The sequence below is a fragment of the Diabrotica virgifera genome, chromosome 4, assembly GCF_917563875.1.
Source record: "Diabrotica virgifera virgifera chromosome 4, PGI_DIABVI_V3a".
In the NCBI taxonomy this organism is placed as follows: Eukaryota; Metazoa; Arthropoda; class Insecta; order Coleoptera; family Chrysomelidae; genus Diabrotica; species Diabrotica virgifera.
In genome coordinates, this window is record NC_065446.1 from 40,194,476 (window position 1) to 40,215,360 (window position 20,885).

Genomic DNA, 20,885 nt, shown 5'->3' on the forward strand with positions numbered 1-20,885 from the left:
CTGTAGCTAAAATTTTCACTCGGAGCGACGACCGCCGGCCGCGCGACGTACACTTTTAATAAATAATGTATGCTGCGTGTCAGTCGTTTCGAGTGAACATTTTAGCTCCGACTCTGTATCAGGCCTACTTTTGCGCTAAAAATTACAAAAAAAAGTATTTTTAATCTTTGATTAAAATATAACCATTGCACTAATTTTTGACATTCTTTGTGAGTAATTAGATTGTACCATAGACTCACTTTTAAGCTTTAAAACAATTAAAACAAATTATAAACAACGGAGAAATCGTATATTTACTTTGCTGTTTCATCACTTTTTTGCAAATGGTTGAAAAAAATTTTTTAAAGCATTCATTTTCAAGAAATATGAAATATGCATTTTAAGTATTTTTAAAATTAGAATATAATAAACAATTTCTGAGAAATGTTAATTTGTTTATAACAATTTTTTTAAACATTTAAAGATTATGCAAAAAAATGAAAAATTTATATTTTGTCGACAAAATATTAAATAGGCATCACACCTTTATAATCTTTCTAAGTTTGATCAATGTCTCATGATTATTTTGGTTGTTATTGCGACTGTAAATTGTTAATTAACAATTGAATTGTTGCTAAAGTATTCGTTTCATTTTCACCGGCTTCTGAATTTATAATCTATACCAAGAAAGCTTTTATTTCACCAAGCTATATAATTATTGATAAATAATTACTGGCCCAAAAAAATTATTTGAAAATTCGAGATTTTGTTGGGAAAACCCACATTTTCCGATGAAAATTTTCTTCGGAGCAAATCGGGAAAAACATGCCTCTATGTAGAATTAAATTTTGGTGAATTTTTATTTGAGTGTTTTTGGTGTAAAGTTAAAATCTTCGGAGTTATAGAGCAATAATTGAAAAAATACGATTTGTCGGCGCCATTTTGTTTATAAAAAAAGTAGCACACTATCTGCGGACTTTGCATACCTATATTAATAATATATAGGATCTTATAATTCGATTCCAGCAATAAAATTGCTGGTAAATAACCTATCTTTGTACTTTACTAATTAGACCAGCGTATTATTAGACCAGCGTTTTTTCTTCAAAATTTAAAGATTATGCAAAAAAAAGAAAAATTTATATTTTGTCGATAAAATATTAAATAAGCATCTCATCTTTATAATCTTTATAAGTTTGATCAATGTATCATGATTATTTTGGTTATTATTGCGATCATAAATTGTTAATTAACAATTGAATTGTTGCTAAAATATTCGTTTAATTTTCACCGGCTTCTGGAATTACAATATATACCAAGAAAGCTTTGATGTCACTAAGTTATTTAATTATTGATTAATAATTACTTACCTAAAACATTATTTGAAAATTAGAGTTTTTGTTAGGAAAACCGCATTTTCCGAGGAAAATTTTCGTCGGAGCAAATCGTGAAAAACATATCTCTATGCAGAATGTAATTGCGGTGAATTTTTATTTGGGTGTTTTTGTTGTAAAGTTAAAGTCTTCGGAGTTATAGAGCAATAATTAAAAAAAATACGATTTGTCGGCGCCATTTTGTTTATAAAAAAAGTTATCTGCGGACTTTGCATACCTATATTATTAATATATAGGATCTTATAATTCGATTCCAGCAATAAAATTGCTGGTAAATAACTTTTCCATGAATTTTGCTAATTAGCCCAGAGTATTATAAAGGTGTCCCAAAAGTAGCGGAACGGTCGAATATTTCGTGAAATGAACATCGGATCGAAAAACTGGAAAATACGTGTTCAATAATTGAATGCTATGCTGGAACAACGTTGTAAACGCCAAATCACATTTTGTTGACAAATTGAAAAAAACACTTTATAATTGATTATGTATGTTGTATTTAAGTTAAATTTCAACTTGCTATCTGCGTTATTTTCAGTCCTGTAACATTTTGAAAAAATGAGTTTTTGTTGCGAAAGCTGAATTGCAAAATTTATTTTGCAAAATCTATTGAACCGATCTTAATGAAATTTACAGTATTGTTTTACTGTATCATAAGGTTTTTCTGGATGAAATATGAAGGTCCTAAGTGTAGCATTAATGGTTGAAAAACGTAAAATGCGAATACTTGTTTTTGTATGTTTTTTTCACAATTATTGCTATTTTGCAACAAGGGTGACTATTTTTTAAATTTTTAACCAATTCTATATTGTAGGAAATTTAATTAAGCAACTTTTATGTCTATACAACTTTTCTCGTAAATGAATACTTTTAAAGTTATAATCAAAAAACCAAGAAAAAAATCGAATTTTTCCTTAATTTTTTGACATTTTGATTATTTAAACAATGTTCCGGACCTTTTTGAGAGGGAGGATAACTCAAATATTATTATTTGAGTTATTTTCAAGCAATTTCTGCAAAAAATTTGAGTCACTCTCAACGTCCAAATGTACTAATATTTTTACAGATGCGCCCTGGTCTAATAAGAATACACTCTGAAACTGAATTTGATCGACCACGAAACAGTCCTGGCCCATTGACTAATAATGGCGGTTCTCTGTATAAGTATCTAATAAAAAATTCACTAATACCTCAAATGATGTATATGTTACAGTTCAAGTTGATTATCCAGTTGGAGTTGACTATTCCTAGTTCGAGTCATAGTCGAGGCATTGAAGCACAAAAAAGGCCTTACTGTCGATTTTTGGCGCAGTAAGGCGGATTTTAATGCAGTTTGGTGCGTTGGATTCGTGAGAATGTCAGGAAATTTTGTGAACTAATATAATGAATAAGAAATCTGAAATTGCATTTGTGCATAAGAAAAATGCATTTCAAAAGTGCATTTTGAAATAGGCAATTATTATAAATTTGAAACTCGGTAAATAGTGGGAAAAATTGACTCAATTTTCTTACTCGCGGGTTTTTGGGGTCGCTAAAAACGAATATGAGGTCGGCGAGAGTGTGCAAACTACCTGGTGCCTGCAGCGAGTGTAATAAACGTCTTCCTCTGGAGTATTGTGGTAATTTATCATATAATTGGCTTAAACCAGTGCTTCCCAAACTGTGCGCCGCGGCGCCCTGGGGCGCCGTTGCTCGACTACAGGAGCGCCGCGAAAGTTTTCTTCCAATATTAAACATAATCACATAATTACCTTCAAGTATTAAACATTAAACTAAAGTTGTTATGACAACTTTTTAACTTTTAAAAATATACCTATATAAAAATGTTTCCCATGATAAACGAGTTCAGTTATTAGTAATTTTATTTGATGCCGACAATATATCCTCGATATTTTAAATTCCACGAAACAATTTTCTTACTACTGTAAATTGACTTCGGACCGACAGGCCATAAATCACTGCCGGTCGGCAAATACAATCGTCTCTTTGCACGTGCACATTTTAAAACTATGAATTTTTACTTATCCAAATTTTAGTTAGTTGAATTTGTAGTTTCATACTGTTCGCATCGTTTCATTTATCAGTGTGAATATAAACAGGGTTGTTTCACCTACTTGTGTACAAAAGTTGCTGTAAAAATGGAAAAGTTTTTGAATTTAAATAAACAAGGTGGTTCTAAAAATAAAGCGGATGCACCACAAACTAGTGGTAGAGTCGTGAAGAAACGAAAATACCGTAAATATGATGACAGCTATTTGGATTTTGGCTTTACATCAACAAACGTCAATGATGAAGAGAGACCACAATGTGTATTGTGCCTGAAACTTTTGGCTCCAGAATGCATGCTTCCAAGTAAGTTAAAACGCCACTTGGAAGCCAATCATCCAAACTTTGCTGACAAACCTCGTAGCTTTTTTACCAGGAAGTTAAATGATTTGAAGCAACAAAAAGGTAACTTTTCCAAGCATTTGTCGATACCTAAAAATGCTTTGCTGGCATCATACAAGGTTGCGTATAAAGTTGCAAAGTGTAAAAAGCCCCACACAATCGCAGAACAATTAATTCTACCGGCTGCTGTAGATTTGGTAAACATTATGATCGGAGAATCTGCGGGAAAACTTCTTTCAGCGGTGCCTTTATCTAACAACACCATCAGTCGCAGAATTCAGCGTATGGCGGAGGATCTTAATGATCAAATAATTGAAAAAATAAAAGAAAGTGAATTTGCGTTACAGTTGGATGAGGCAACAGATTCTAGTAAAGATGCACACTTGATTTGTTACATAAGGTTCTTGGATGATAATACCATTGTGGAGGATCTTCTGTTTTGTAAAAAAATCACTGCAAGTACAAAGGCGCAAGACTTGTTCGAGATCCTGAATAAATTTGTGGTTGAAAACAATTTGGAGTGGACAAAGTGCATTGGTGTTTGCACTGATGCTGGTCGTTCAATGTCTGGCCGTTATGGAGGATTACAGGCGCTTGTTCGAAACAAAGCTCCGGATTCAGTATGGCCCCATTGCATCATTCATAGAGAAGCGCTTGCATCAAAGAATCTGAGTCCTTCACTAAATTTGGTCTTAGAACGTGTGGTAACTGTGGTAAATTATATAAAAACTAGGCCGGTGAAAGCAAGGTTTTTCAAAAAAATGTGTGAGGATATGGGTGCAGAACTCTCGTGGTAATGTTTTGTCTCGTACGTTCCAATTACGGCAAGAAATGTACATTTTTCTCGAAGAAGAAAAACACCAGTATGCCAAGTACTTTGTAGAAACGGATTTTTTGATTCAACTAGCATACTTATGTGATATCTTTGAAAAGTTAAATGCGTTGAATCTCTCCCTGCAAGGCCGCAACACGCACATTTTAAAATTGGCGGAGAAGATTTCAGCTTTCAGAAAAAAATTAGAAGTATGGAAGAGAAAAATTAATGATAATAATATCAATGATTGTTGTCCCTTGTTGCAGGAGTTTATTATCTCCAATGAAGTTAATATCTCTTGCAATATTAAATCTATTTTTGCGGATCACTTATCAGAGATTATCAAATGGTTCGAAAAATACTTTCAAGCTGATAATATCGACCAGTTTGCATGGATTCAAGATCCATTTAGAGCGGAAGCTCCTTCTGAATTTACTTCTTTAGAAGAAGAAAATCTCATTGATTTGGCTTGCGACAATACGTTGAAGACAAAGTTTGGCTGCACGGAACTAACTGATTTTTGGATATCAGTAAAAGATGAATATCCGCTGCTGAGTGGTAAAGCTCTGCGCATCTTAATTCCATTTGCAACATCCTATTTGTGCGAAGCTGGGTTTTCGGCGGTCGCTGTAATAAAAAGTAAATACCGTGCGAAAATTAACATGGAACAAGAAATGAGGGTAGCTGTGTCCAGTTTGATTCCGAGATTTGAAAAGTTGTGTAATGAACAAGAACAAGCTCATTTATCCCATTAATTACTGTAATTATTTTTTCAATAAATTGTTTGTGAATTTAAAGTATGTTTCATTATTATTAAATTAACCTAACCATATCAACTGCAACAGAAACCGTATTAACTACAGTTAAAGTTAGACTTTAAATCAATATTTTGACTCAGGGCGCCGCGGAAAAATTCTAGTTTATTAAGTGCGCCGCGAAATATAAAACTTTGGGAACCACTGGCTTAAACTCATTACTCGGGGGTTTTTGGGGTCACTGAAAATGAATATGAGGTCGGCGAGAGTGTGCAAACTACCTGGTGCCTACAGCAAGTGTAATAAACGTCTTCATCTCGGAAGTAGAAAGGTAGAAAGTTCAATCCTTCAATGCCTCGACTATCAACTCAAACGGCTGGTTTAAGTAAAAGTTGATTATAAATATAAAATGAAGATTTTTAATCAACATTTAATACTAGTAAAAGTAGACTCCAACTAGAACAATTATACTCTTCCCAATGCCATTTGTAAGAGTTAATTCACACAAACAACCGATTCTAGAAAATAAATGTAACTGGATATGTTCAAATCGTGATAAGTAGTTGAAACGGTAAAAACAAAGAGACGCACACTGATCAAAAAAGCACGTGAGGTTATACTCGTATAATCTCCATTTACTGAATCGATCCAGGAATAGTCAACTCAAACTAGTCAAAGTTGATTCTATTTTTCCCGCGATCTACGTTTATTAACAAGGGTTAGGAAGAGTCTACTTCAACTAGTAAAAGTTGAATAAAATTTTTCAAATCAACTCTTACTGCTCGTTGTAGTTTGAGTTGACTCGAACTAGGAATAGTCAACTCTAACTGAGAATCAACTTGAACTGTAACATATAGAGGGTGTCCAGAAACTCTCCCGACAAACGAAGACCGGAGATTCTTCAGATAATTTTAAGACAATTTATCCCAATTTACCTCGTCCGAAAATGCTTCCTAAGGGAGCTAGAGCTCTTTAAAAATGGCGTATTGTAATTAGTTTTTCTTAAGTATCTCCAGAACGCTTCTATTCTATTTATAAATACGAAAACTGGTACCCTTATTTATCTTCCAGAGATAAATTGATTCCATGAATAATTACGAATTTCTAGTCCCGGTCACTTTTCACTAAACACTAAGAAAACCAAATGTATGATGATCTCTAAGAATGAACAGCAATTTGGACGAATCAGTGTGAATGGTCAACAAATAGAAAGAGTAAAAACATACACCTACCTTGGTACGAACGTCAATGAAAATTGGGACCATTCTATAGAAATCAAATGTAGGATAGAGAAAGCAAGATCTGCATTTCAAAAAATGGCAAAGTTGTTCAAATGTCATGATTTGTCGATACCCATAAAAGTCAGATTACTACGATGTTATATATTTCCTATACTGTTGTACGGAGTTGAATCGTGGACTCTCACAGACGCCACCTGCAAGAAAATTGAGGCTTTTGAGATGTGGCTTTATCGTCGAATCCTGAAGATATCTTATACCGACCACATTACTAATGAGGGTGTTTTGCTGAGAATGAAAAAAGAAAAAGAGCTGTTAATCAAAATAAAAACAGCCAAAATCGAATACCTCAGTCACATCATGAGGAACAGTGAGAGATATGGACTGCTGCAACTGGTCTTGCAGGGAAAAGTAGAGGGAAAGCGAGGACCAGGAAGGCGAAGGATTTCCTGGCTGAAAAATCTACGAACGTGGTTCAACACAACCACTACAAATCTTTTCAGAGCAGCAGTGTGCAAAGTGCAGATTGCCATGATGGTCGCTAACATCCGAAACGGATAGGCACTACAAGAAGAAGTCCCGGTCATAGGTGCCCGATTTGGGTAGCGCAACGGTTATTTTATCGCATAACTTTTTGTCTTTAACTTATAAGCATTTTTGACACAGAATTATTAAATTGTGAGGTATTCTAGTACTAAAAAGTGATCTTGCTTTAAGTCGGTAGAATGCATCGTTTTCTAGAAAAATCGATTTTAAAATTTTTGGTTTTTTGAATTTGAAAAAAATAAAAAAAAACGGTGTATTTTACCGACTTAAAGCAAGAGTAACTTTTATTACTAGAATGCCTCATAATTTAATCAAGTGTCAAAAATGCTTAAAAATTAAAGACAAAAATGTTATGCAAAAAAAATAACCGTTGACCTACCCAAAACGGACGCATATGACCGGTACTAGAAAGCCGCAATTGAGGAAATAGATTTATCTCTGGAAGATAAACATACCTACTAGTTTTCGTTTTTCAAAATAGTTTTTTTTTAATTTCTTTTTTCAAATTCAACGAAAAATTTTCAAATCGATTTTTCTAGAAAACGGTACATGCTACCGACTTAAAGTAAGAGTACCTTTTAGTACTATAATACCTCACAATATAATAATCCAGTGTCAGAAATGCCTAGGAGTTAAATACAAAAAAGTTATGTGATAGAATAACCGTTGCCCTACCCAAAACGGACGCCTATGACCGTTACTATAAATTCGTAATAGATGGAATCGATTTACCTCTGGAAGATAAATAAGCATACCAGTTTTCGTTTTTCTAAATAGAACCGTTCTGGAGATACTTAAGAAAAACTAATTACAAGAAGCCATCTTTAAAGAGCTTTAGCAGGAAGCATTTTCGGACTAGATAAATTGGGTTAAATTGTCTTAAAATTATCTGAAGAATCTCTGGTTTTCGTTTTTCGGGAAAGTTTCTGGACACGGACACCCTGTATAAATAAGGTAGTGAAGCAGCATGCAATCAAGCATAAAAAGTTGAACTTTATGATAAAATATTGTTAGGTTTCTGTTAAAAGCTATTAGTAAGTAGGATGGAAATATCATCGCCTAATGATTTCTTTGTGGAATTAAGGTCAATCTGTTGTGGTCATACCGCCTACAAAGACAACAAAATTAACTTTGCATTAAGGAATGTGAAACAGCTAAATCTTCTCGCATGATCAATTTGGCTGCTCATCGGAAGTTTATTTTTTTACAGAAGTCATCTACACACTACAGTATTGTATTGAGAATAATAATATATTATACGAAGTTCAGGTGTTGGACTCTTAAGGGTGTAGGCGCAAAATTTCGCACCAATGTGTTTAAATGCATTCATTATTTTCGACTCCTGAGAAAAGTAATAAGTATTCTTGAAAAATTTAAACCCAAAATGAAAGATTACATTATTACCGAGTACCGAGGGCCAAAGTCCCTTAGAATAACCAAAAGGTTTCTTTTGAATGAGATATTTGAAATTAAAAATCACACTAAATTTTCTCTTCTTTTTCACCCCTGTAACTTATTAAAATAAACATTATATAAGTTTTCAGAGACTTTCGGCCCTCGGTAATAATGCAATCTTTCAATCTGCGTTTAAATTTTTCAAAAATAGTTATTATTAGTTTTCTCAGGATTAAAAAATGAATGCATTTGAAACACATTGGCGCGAAATTTTGCGCCTACGCCCTTAATTTATTATTTTTTCCTAATTACGATAATAATGATAAATAAGTAATATTTTAAACAATAAATAATTACAAAACGTAATTAAATTTTTGGACGTCTTGGATATTAAAGCACCCTAATATGTCTGTGTAGATTTTGGCGTTCGATCCGACCATCACTTGTGACATCGTTGCCGTATCCTCTATTTTTTCATATTATCACGTTACAATTTTTGTGATATTATACACGAGCGTGACACCCTCAAAAAAGCGCTTATATAGTTTTCGAGATACTGACCACAGAGGGATGAATGGCTAATTTTATTCATACTTTATATTTTCGAGGGTGCTGAAAACGAAAATGAAGTTTATTTTGAATTTTATGTGGGGGAACAGTGTCAAAATCGCAATTTTAACCTAAAAATGAAAAAAAAAGAAATCACGTTTTTTGCGTTTACCTCGCTACAACTCTGTTCCATTTTAATATTTTTTTCTGAAATTTTTACACTATATAGCTGTAACATTTCTGAAGACAAAGGTATCTGCCTCAAGTTTTTATTCTTATCATGATAAAGGTTATGAATTTTTCAAAGAAAAAGGTGCGGATTTGTGCATTGCAAAGTTTAATCGCAAAAGTTGTGTGACGAAGTTTAAAATTTAGCTTCTCAATCACGTTTATTTTAAAGTAAAGAGTACAAAGAAGTTTTCTGGTAAGTTTTAGATCAAAATGTTTTATAGAAAAAAAAATAGTGCTACTTTTAATGTCAACATTAGAAATCCCCAATATAACGCTTATTTTTTGAGGGACAGACAATCTAGGTCTAATTTCTCACATTTAGTACTATAGTATTTTTACTAGAAAAGCGATATTACGTAGGTCAAAATTTTTGACGTAAGAGAACTGTCAAAACATTAGAATGTGACTTTTCATTATTGCCATGTTTATAATAAATGTTTTGACAGTTCTCTTACGTCAAAAATTTTGACCTACGTAATATCGCTTTTGTAGTAAAAATACTATATCCTTGGATTATAAGCTTTCATTTGACACCTCATTTGTCATTTTACCTAGTATAATGACGGAGAAGTAAACGTTATTATTCTATTATTCTTGTAGGTACATTTAACATTGATTGAAATTATGAAAGAAATATATAGAAAACAGCATGGCAACACTGCGACCCACAAACATAAAAATTCAGCCACATTCAGCTGTGCGTTACATAGGGTGCTTTAATATCCAAGATGTCCAATTTTTTTATACAACCCATATAACCTAATAATGTTACAAGGATCATCAACATCTGTAAAAATTAGTGACAACTAAATAGTGGGACAATATGAAGTAACAAAAGATGCATAAAGGAACCAAATAACCCCCCAATAAAAAACTACTAACCCAAACTAAGCGTAATCGATTCTTGATATGTATTTTTGTTGAAAACAAAAAAAAGTTGAAAATAGATATTGCAAACACTTTTTCTAGGTAAACTTGACAAAAATAAACACATGTTTCTTCTTGGCATTTTTTTAAAGCTTCGTAACTTTTTAAATTATGAGTGATTAAGGGCGAAGTCAGGACAAAAGTTAGCAATTTCAAAAAATGATATATTTTAACTTGTACTAAAGCAATTTGTAACGTAAAACCTAGCAAAATGTTTGTAAAGGCATAATATACTGTAATCTTAGTTTTTGTATATATAGCCAACTTTTCATTTAGCCGTGAATTTTTACATCAAAGAATCGAAGATAAAGTTACGTGGCAAAAACATTCCTGAATAATGCCATATACAAATAGATCCTCCTCTATCTTTTCTCTTTTTGTAAAAGATGTGGCGTCATGTAATTTGCTTGATTATTTCTGTCTAATTATCTCTCTTCTGTGCGTGTTGTTTTGCTTCGGAGAATGAGTAACCAGTCATGCCCTTTATTTGGTCCGACCATCGTTCTAGTGATTTTCCTCTGGATATTTTGCCCGATACGTCGCGCGTCGCCTTCAACTATCATTCGTTCCATGGCTTCTCTTCTTCTAATAATATGTCCAAAATATCAATTAGTGGAGTCAATGAAGGTTTTCACCTCCGATTTCGTTGAACCTCCATCGATTTTCATGAAAATTGGTAAGTATGTAGAGGATACCTCAAGAAACAAAGGTGACATGGTGCCAACTTGCGCTTTTACCCTGGGGGGGGATGCCACCCCTTCTCGGGGGTGGAAATTATTTTATTAAAAATAATACCACTAATCGATAGAAGGACAAATTATAAGTAAAATTTGTTATATAAAGTTATTTCAATAAATCAATAGTTTTTGAGTTATTAAAGATCAAAAGTTTTGATTTTTCCTGAAAAAAATCCATTTTTTAAAGCAGTTTTTCATAAATAACTCAAAAACCATAAGTTTCTCCAAAAAAGTTGTTATTACCAAAATCGAAGATAATATAAAAATAAATAAGCTCCTTATTCGAAAAATCCTTTATTACATATACAAAGTGAGTTATATGCAATTGAATGTATATTTTTTTCCGCGAGTACTCAAATCTTAGTATTCAAGCTTAAATAACAGGAAAACGATGCACTTTGTTAAATATAGATATTAAACATTTTAATAAAGTACTTAAAGGTAACTATCAAAAAGCTATATAAGAAGTCGATAGCATCAAAATTAAGCAAGTTATGATGGAAATAAGAGGACCCTTTCAGATTTTTTAGGGAAGAATGAAAAATGAAACATACGTCATTTTCACAAAAATTAAAATTTATAGTAACCCATTTAAAACTTTATTTATTTTAACATGAGTAATAACTTCAACAATTTTGACAGGTTTAGAATGCGTATTTTTGAAAAAAAAAATACGATTAAAAAAATTAGAACTTTTCAAATTTTCGTGAATTTCATTTTCTTTTGATAATAACTCCAAAAATACTCGATATACTTAAAAAATGGTAGAGGACAAAATTTTAGTTTTAACTTTATTTAAGCTTTTTCTTTTTTTAATATTTTTTTATGACAAAAAATAACCGAGATAGAAACATTTAAAACCTAAATTTTACTGCGAGAACCATGTAACCGGGGCCCTTTCACCTTGTATTTAAAAAAAATAAAGGATTTAGAAAATTATGTTTAATACAGTGTTATAGAACTTTTACTTAGCTTTGTAATGGTTTTTGGATAAATCTCATATTTCAAAATTTAACGGAGTTATTTAAAAAAAAACAATAACATTTTCTTTGAAAAAATTTTATAGCGGAGATTTTGTATGTATACAGGTTGTGGGAAGTCCAATTAGTCGTTTGTTGTAGGAGATACGAAAAAAGTTTATTTAGGTGAGATTGGGGCATAGATAATATCAGAATTTAAATACATTTCCAAATATACAGGGCCACCCATATTGACAGGGTGAAACAAAATTATCTTTTGTTTAATGGAACACCCTGTATAGTTTTACATTTTTGGATTCTCCTCTATGTTTTATTTCTTAAAATATCACGTTTTGTGATGTTATACGAAGTAGTTTAAAAGATAATTACGTTTTTATTTTCAAATTTCATAGCAATATTCACCCCCTGTATAATTGTAGTGATTTGACATCAGAAAATCAATTTATGTTCAAGTGATTTTTAATATAATCTATTATTGTTAAAAATTATTAATCTAGCAAAACGTTTAATTTTAGCTAATACAGGGTTGGTCGAAACTTAATGAGTGTTTTCTCAAAGTTTGAGAGAATGAGTTTTCTCAAACGGAGCAGCCTGTAATGTCTGTAATGAGTATTGTAATGAAATGCTATTGTATGGCACTTTATTATTTCCCACCCTGCCAGTGAGAACTGAATTTATTTTTGAAATCCCTAACTTTATGTCTTTAATTATTTTAAATATTGTAAACGATTAAAAAACAATCAAATTAAATTGAAATGAATAACCAGTGTATATCTTCCACATTTACTTCATATTTAACGTAGCCTGTACCATAACATTGCACAGATTATTATCTCTGTATAGCAACGATATACCATGAATGTGAATTCATACTTGAGAAATGTCCTATATCCAGTCTCACAAAAAAAGGGATTCCTCAAATATAATATATATGCAGACAAAATCAGCCAAAGTGATTTGCGATATCTAATTAAAGGCCCTACCAAGTTGGTTTTGTTGAATATAGCATGGAAGCACGACGATACTTTAGTGATAAGCGTATTTTTCGTAGTAGCTATAGTATGTTGTTTTATATTATGTATTACCTATATTAAATTAGTTTTAGTATGTTTCGTTTATCTAAAAAAAATGTAAAACAAACAAAAATTCTGTTTTTCTTGTAGTTGTTTTTTCGTATAGATATTGTTTTATATTGTAGTAAATTGAATTTAGTTTTAGTATGTTCCGTTTGTTTGTAGAATTATATTTAATTAGATTTGCTTTAATTACTAAAATAAATAAATTTTCAATTATATTTTATGTATTTGTGAAAAAGGAAACCTAGCATTAGCGGCCACATTTCTATAACGGCCAATTGTTTTCTATTTTTAGTGGCCGTTATTGTCAGGTTTTACTGTACCAATAATATTTTATTAAATTATGAAATATTATTTAAATAAAAAATTTATAAACTTGATAAAAGAAAGTTTGCTTAGAATTTTCTCCTCTATCTAATTATGGGGTTATTTTTAATAAAATAGTGTTCACCCATGAGAAGGGGTAACATCCACCCCCAGGATAAGCGCAAGTTGGTACCACATAATTTTTGTTTCTTGAGGTATCCTCTAACTACTTACCAATTTTCATGAAAATTGATGGAGGTTCAACGAAATCAGGGGTGAAAACCTTCAGTGACTGCCTTTTTGGAAATATAAAAGATTAATTTTTTTCGTGATTGTCGATTTGCTAATTTTCTGATTTTTGGTTGCTATAAGGTTTAAAAAATTAATAAAAATTATAAATCATGCACATAAATGTAAAAAAATATTTATTTTACTTAATTAAACGAGATTGCTTGAGCCAGAATGCTGAAATCTGCATTTCTATCATTAAAAAAAAAGGTGGATTTCACCCCTAAAATGCAGAAAGCGCAACTTGGTGCCATATCACTTTTGTTTTTTGAAGTATCCTCTAACTAATCAACAATTGTCATGAAAATCGATGAAGGTTCAAAGAAATCGTGGGTGAAAACATTCAGTGACTACACTTTCAGAAATATTGAAGAATAAGGTTTTCGTGATTTTCGACTTGTTAATTTTCGAATTTTTGGTTGCTATAAGGTTTGAATAATTTAAAAAAAAAATAATTCATGCACATAAATATAAAAAAAATATTTATTTTTCTTAATTAAACGAGATTACTTGCGCCATAATGCGGAAATCTGCATTTTTTACAATTTAAAAAGTAGGGGTGTATTACACCCCTAAAATGCAAAAGCGCAAGTTGATGCTATATATCTTTTATTGCTTGAGGTATCCTCTAACTACTTACCGATTTTCATGAAAATCGATGAAGGTTCAACAAAATAGAAAGTGAAAACTTACAGTGACTGCACTTTCAGAAATCTAAAAAATAATTTTTAAAAAAGGGGTGTATTTCACCCCTAAAATGCAAAAAAGCGCAAATTGGCACTATGTCACCTTTGTTCCTTGAGGTATCCTTTAACCACTCACCAATTTTTATGAAAATCGATGGAGGTTCAACGAAATCTGAGGTAATAACTCATATCCACCTTCATTGACTCCACTAAATATATTTTGGTTTACAGTTATGATGAGTCTAGCCTAGCTTGTTTAAGTTCTGCCAATATTGAATTATTTGTGCGATGTGCGGTCCATGGTATGCGCCACATTCTACGGTAGACCCACCACATTTCAAATGCTTCATACGCTTAGAATCGGCTTGTTTGATGTTCCAAGTTTCTGAAGCGTAGGTGGCGATAGGAAATATTAATGCTCGAACCTCGAACAAGGCGTAATGTTGTGTTTTTTGTAATGACAGAGAGATAAGAAACCTATAAAATGCCCGATCCAAAATAGATATTGAAAAAATTAAGAAGGAAAACAACAGATTTGTTTATTAACAAATCAGCAATAAAATTTGAAGTTGAGAAACTGTAATTTTTAATGCAAAATATGTTAAATATTGCACTAATTTGACAAGCTCTTGTTTACTGGCAATAACAGATAAGTTATATTTTTAGATGCCAGTTCCATCTTATTATTAAAAAATATAACGATAAATTATCATTTAATGACATAATATTCGACCTCAAAATAAATTTGATATAAAATCGACTCTCACCGTGGGTAAATTATTCGAAATTTTACCTAATCATGAATATATAGTTGTTTAGAACCACTATACAAACAGATGTAGAGTGTATTCAGGACAAAATAGGCCTTATAGTCATGTAAGTTGACTTCAGTTTTTTTTGTCAATCATTTTTTGTCTTTTCCAATTCTTTTCTTTTCTATCTGACATCTTGCATAGTCACTTCACATCACTTTTTTTCTTCGTCTTCCCCATTTTTCTGGTTCCCTCTAGTGGTCTAGTAGTCTAGTGTTTTAATGCTATTCTTTGACTCTAACATTCGCATCCACTGTAGTAGTCTCATCTTAATTATTGTTTTACGTATTCTTGACATCTTCTAAAGATTGAAAACTTGTTGGTTTGTTCGTCACCATCAATATTCTTTTTTACCTAATCATAGTAATCATAAACTCTTCGAAGTACTTTCCTCTCTGATATCTTTAGTTAAACTTGGTCTTATTTGTCCTTGTAGTCCAGAAAGCCACTGCGCATCCGCTAGGAAAAATATTCTAATTCGGATTTTTTGCACAATCTTACTCAAAAATGACTCCTTTTAACAAATTTGCATGTTGCCAGGACCAAAAGGTGGTCAAAAATTTTTGAAACGTTTTTTTTTTGTTTTTTTCCTAAAATTATTTTTTTGCATGGAACAAAGTTTTTTTAGATTTTTTGGATCATTCCAAACAGAAAAGGTCTTTAGTGACTTTTCTCTAAAAATGATAGTTTTTGACATATAAGCGATTAAAAATTGAAAAATTGCGAAACTCTCGCATTGCGAAACATTTTTAACCCTCAAAAACTATGTGAAAAACTGAAAATTTGAATGTTGCCAAGGTAGGTAGATATTCTTTAAACATCAATTAATGAAATCCCGAAGAGTTTTTTGCAATACAATATTCACAACTCCTTTGTTTTTTAATTGCTAATCAAGCGTGCGCGACACTATTTTCCACCGACAGTATGGTGCAAATGAAAGGAATAAATTCGTTATTTCGTAAACCGGCGACTTTAAGGAAAAATCCCGAAACAGGTCGATTTTTATTTTTAAGTTATGATATTGTGGCATATATGGTATACTAGTGACGTCATCCGTCTGGGCGTGATGACGTAATCTATGATTTTTTTAAATGAGAATAGGGGTCGTGTGGTAGCTCATTTGAAAGGTTCTTCAATTCTCTATTCAGTAATGTAAACATTTACATAATTATTTATACAGGGTGTCCTTCTACTTCTTTTTTTGTCAAATAATTTAATTTAATAAAAATTTTTTGGACACCCTGTATAAATAATTATGTAAATATTATTATTGAATAGAGAATTGAAGAACTTTTCAAATGAGCTAGCACACGACCCCTATTCTCATTTAAAAAAATCATCGATTACGTCATCACGTCCAGATGGATGACGTCACTAGTATAACATATATTCCACAATATCATAACTTAAAAATAAAAATCGACCTGTTTCTGGATTTTTCGTTAAAGTCGCCGGTTTACGAGATAACGAATTTATTCCTTTCATTTGCACCATACTGTCGGTGGAAAATAGTGTCGCGCACGCTTGATTAGCAAATAAAAAACAAAGGAGTTGTGAATATTGTATTGCAAAAAACTCTTCGGTATTTCATCAATCGATGTTTAAAGAATATCTACCTACCTTGGCAACATTCAAATTTTCAGTTTTTCACATAGTTTTTGAGGGTTAAAAATGGCCGATTTCGCAATTTTTCAATTTTTAATCGCTTATATGTCAAAAACTATCATTTTTAGAGAAAAGTCACTAAAGACCTTTTCTGTTGGGAACGATCCAAAAAACTTAAAAAAAAACTATTTCCATGCAAAAAAAATAATTTTAGGAAAAAAACAAAAAAAAAAACGTTAAAAAAATTTTTGACCACCGTTTGGTCGTGGCAGCATGCAAATTTGTTAAAAGGATTCCTTTTTGAGTAAGATTGTGCAAAAAATCCGAATCAGAATATTTTTCCTAGCGGATGCGTAATGGCTTTCTGGACTATTGATGCATCTTTCAATTATTCAATTTTTTTGTCAATTAAAGCGCTTAAATATACATAGTTATCGACTTCTTTTAAATATTAGTTGCCTCCAGTTGCTTATTTGGTAATTTTACATATTGCATATGTACATTCTGGGTATTATACCGGGTGGGCCAAAAGTCAGTTAACCGTTTTGTATTTTAATAAAAGCAAAAATTCCTGAAGTAAAAAAACGTTTATTGTTTATTGTAAATAAGTAGGTACAAAGAAGTGCATGCTTTACATTTTATGTTCAAAATGTAAACCACCTTCATGAATACATTTTCGGCAACACTTATATACAGTGAAACAAGTCTTTCTACAGACTTCCAAGTTGGCACGGAGATCTTCAAATTGGCAAAAACTTTATCTTTAAGTACTCCCCACAAGGCAAAATCACAGGGCGTCAAATCTGATGAATGCGAGGGCCATTCAATTGTATCTCTTCTCCATATCCAAATCCAATCACTAAACTGGTTATTTAGAAACTCACGAACTAGCAATCCGTAATGAGGCGGTGAACCGTCTTGCTGAAAATATCGAATAGCTTTAATGGTAGGGGAGCCCAAACGTGGATTTTTGCAGTTACTCGAGCGCGTCAGATTATCATATGGTGAGAAACCTGGTACCCTGCAGATGTATCTCTACCATATTATATTGGCTCTTAATACAGGAAAGTTCGTTAAGGGGGGCCCGAAAAAAAAATCTATCCTTAAAAATACTCGAAATTGTCAGATTAAGATAAGGTAAGTTAAAAATCTGACGATTTCAGCAGGGCGTAAGGAAATGGGTGAGTCAAAAAGTTTCACAAAAAAAGCGAATATTTCGCGAAATGAACTCAGGGGTGGGGGTGGGGGGAAAATTTAAAATTTTAAATACAAACCCCGCGATATTTCGGCAAAATGAACATCAGATCGAAAAACTGCAAAAAACACTTTCAAAATGTTTTTTGAGAAACCTATCGAATGGTACCAAACACGACTCCCCAAAGAGGTGGGGTGGAGGGTTACTTTAAAATCTTAAATGTGACCTCCAAATTTTTATTGCAGATTTGGATTCTTCACGTAAAAATAATCAACTTATATTCGAAACATTTTTTCGAATTATGGATAGATGGCACTATAATCGGAAAAAACTATTGTTGGAAATGGAAAATTAAATTAAAAAATGGAAAGTCCCCGCTAAAATGGAAAATTTTACTTAACTTTTTTTGGTTTTAGGACCTAATAATCACAATCCAATAGGTCCCCATAACGCTTAAGTGACTGCAAATTTAGCATACTTTGCTCCCCTACCATAACTGTGGATTATTTGCAAGGCCCTTCACAGAGGATGATATATTTTCTTGGAGACGCCGCAAACTTGCGCGTGACTTTTTTGTTAGAGTTGACTGACTTTTGGTCCACTCGGTATTATACACTCTTACTTTCGTTGATTTTTATGCACATATTTTTATATCCATATTCACATATCGTGGCGATGTAACCCCATATTAAAATAGCAATTTCTTGAATTGTCGGAACATGTAAAGCCACGATATTATGCCTAATTTTTGCTTTATTTTTCCGCCAACATTGCAGTTTAAAGTTTAATGAAACCAAGCCATAAAAATAATTTATTATCCTTGTATTTAGCGTCTCTTTGCAAAGACAATGAAGTTGACTTTACTAAGTAACAAGACATTTACTCAACACACACTACACCTTAAATCTCATTGCGAAATCAACTGTACCATCCAACGTTACCAATCAAGCGTTTTGACACCGCGATAAATCGCAGCAATTTATCGATATCAATCGAGTTGTTTCAATTTATCGTTGTGTAAACGGTACATCGCAGCGATTTATCGGAATTGGATTTGGATTGGAGTTGGTATCGGATTACATCGATTTATTGTAACGGTTTCAGTTTATAATAAATCGTGACAATATATCGCAGTGTCTAAACAGCTTTAAAAAAATCAATAAATCGTAGCAATTTATCGTCACAATAAATTGCTCGCATTTATTGCGACGTCTAAACGCCACTTTTGTTGTCGAGGAATTTAAGGTACTATAAAAAACAATATTTTATTATTAATGATAGACTTTAATGTATTGTTGATATCGTACTTTAATGCAATAAGCAAGGTTGTGAAGATGAACGTTTTCAATAAATTTTCGTTGTCCGAGCATTTAGTTGTTAGGGATCGTATGGTGATGGTGAGTCGCTTATCTTGAAATAGTTTTCTTTTAAAAGCTGCACTGACTTATAAACAGCTGTCGTAATCCTAATTGTATTTCATTTTATGAAAAATAAAATAATTATTAAAATTTTCAGTTTTATTTATCTAAAAAACTAATCTTATAATCTTCGGAATTTTATCATCCTATCATTATAATATTAAATGTCACTTTCAAGGTACCCCCCGTTGAGATAGACAAAATGCCCTCATTCCTAGAATTAATTTTTTTTCATTTTTTACGTTCTATGTGATTAAAAAATAATACTCGCCCGTATTTTAACTATCTACCCCCTTTCCCCATCACCCAGCAACAAAAACATCATTTTTTCGTTTTTACTTTTGTTTAAGGTGAGATGCAATTAATTTCAAAAAATCCACACGCATAGTTAAGACTTTTACAAAGCATGTTTATTTTTTAATTTTTATTTATTTCTTTTTTTTTTTTAAAACGTTTAACTTTTTATTGGAGATGGCTGTAGGTCTAATTTTTTTGTTTGTCTAATTTTTTTGTTTTATGTATTTTTTTTTCAGATTTTTCCCAGGGGTGCCCCACCTTGAAAAATTGGAAAAACTGGTTTTCTAGTGGTTTTTTGGGGATTTTCTCTATTTTATAATCTTCAAAATAAATCAAATCAGAATTTTTATAGGTTATATAGTAATTTAAAAGTACCTGAGTCCTTTAGGACATTCAAAAATGGGACAAACACATTTAAATCACCAAAAAAGGCCCCCCAAAACCCCCCGTTTTTTAAGTTGTGAATGATTCTAAGAAATATTTTTGAATATCTATGGTTTTTATACATAATTGCATTTAAATGACAAAATTATTTTGATTCCATTTTTTTTTGTTTTCTTTTGATGAAATAAAACAAATCTAATCAAATACAAAACATGAATTGACTGAAAAGAAAAGGTAAGTACATAATATTTTTTATATAACTTCTTTAGGCGCAATTTTGGGAAAAATGTTGAGAGTGATTTTTATAAAAGCGACAGTATGAAGTACGAGCATACCGACAGTACGAAGTTAGTTGCTAAATCTTAAATCTTTCAAGTTATGTATCAATGCAAATAAAGTGTGAAAAAAATATATTGGTGTTTTTATTATAATTTTTGTGTCTTTGGATTTGCCTTCGTTGGGAATAGGATAATTAGGATTGAAATATGATGAAAAGAAAATTGACAAATTGAGTAAAAAATCTGACGTTTTTTTTAGGTTTTCTACGATTCATCAAGGGAAAAGTAATTGCGGGGAGGCAGTGGCGGATTCAGCATCGTTAATAGTGTGGGTCGATTGGCTAAATTTCTATAAAAATAAGTGAAATGTATTTAGAATCTTTATATATAATTTAAAAAAATTAAATCACTTGGTTTGAGAACGGGGGCAGATCGCCCCTCCCTGGATTCGCCACTGCGGGGAGGCCTACAGTCTACAATTCATCAAAAATGATAATACATTAACGTTATTTTTAATTTTTGGTATTATTTTAAGTAGGTATTAAAATTAGTTTAATATTTAATAAATATAGATAATACAATTAAACTGTTTAAAATATTATTTCGTCGA

General features: G+C 31.8%; 1 protein-coding gene and 1 long non-coding RNA gene across 3 annotated transcripts in view; one reads left to right on the forward strand and one right to left on the reverse strand.

Moving 5' to 3' along the window:
* The window catches only part of LOC114335808 (alpha-mannosidase 2), a 334,793-nt gene that overhangs the window by 306,402 nt on the left and 7,506 nt on the right, over positions 1–20,885 (reverse strand). The window lies entirely within an intron of this gene.
* LOC126883010 (uncharacterized) lies at positions 15,047–20,408 on the forward strand. Its single transcript, XR_007697454.1, has 2 exons — positions 15,047–15,162; positions 19,850–20,408. It is a non-coding gene; the product is annotated as an uncharacterized LOC126883010 (long non-coding RNA).